This window comes from Octopus bimaculoides, chromosome 5 (genome assembly GCF_001194135.2).
Source record: "Octopus bimaculoides isolate UCB-OBI-ISO-001 chromosome 5, ASM119413v2, whole genome shotgun sequence".
NCBI lineage: Eukaryota > Metazoa > Mollusca > Cephalopoda > Octopoda > Octopodidae > Octopus > Octopus bimaculoides.
In genome coordinates this window covers 14,945,114-14,945,624 of record NC_068985.1, presented here as the reverse complement: position 1 = coordinate 14,945,624, position 511 = coordinate 14,945,114, and the positions used below count along the sequence as shown (strand labels likewise).

Sequence of the window (511 nt, the reverse complement as noted above, 5' to 3'; positions counted from 1 at the left end):
ATATATATATATATATATATATATATATATACATATATATATACACACACACACACATATATAAATATGTGCATATGTGTATGTGTATATATGTATATGTGTGTATACATATGAGTATGTATGTATATGAATGCATATATATGTATAAATATACATATGTATGCATACGCATGCATATATATATATATATATATATATATCGATGTATGTATATATATATATATATATATATATATACATATAATATGTATATGTATATATATACATGTATGTATATATATATACATTTGTATATATATATGTATGTATATATGTATGTATATATATATATATGTATGTATATATATATATATATACGTGTGTATATGTATATATGTATATATATGTATGAATGCATGTATATATATGTATGTATGTATATATGTATGTATATATATATGTATGTATATGTATGTATATATATGTATATATATATGTGTATATATACATACGTATATATATATATATATAT

At 15.9% G+C, this 511-nt stretch overlaps 1 protein-coding gene across 1 annotated transcript in view; it reads left to right on the top strand.

Moving 5' to 3' along the window:
* The window catches only part of LOC106880591 (transcription factor RFX4-like), an 85,915-nt gene that overhangs the window by 46,172 nt on the left and 39,232 nt on the right, over window positions 1–511 (top strand). The window lies entirely within an intron of this gene.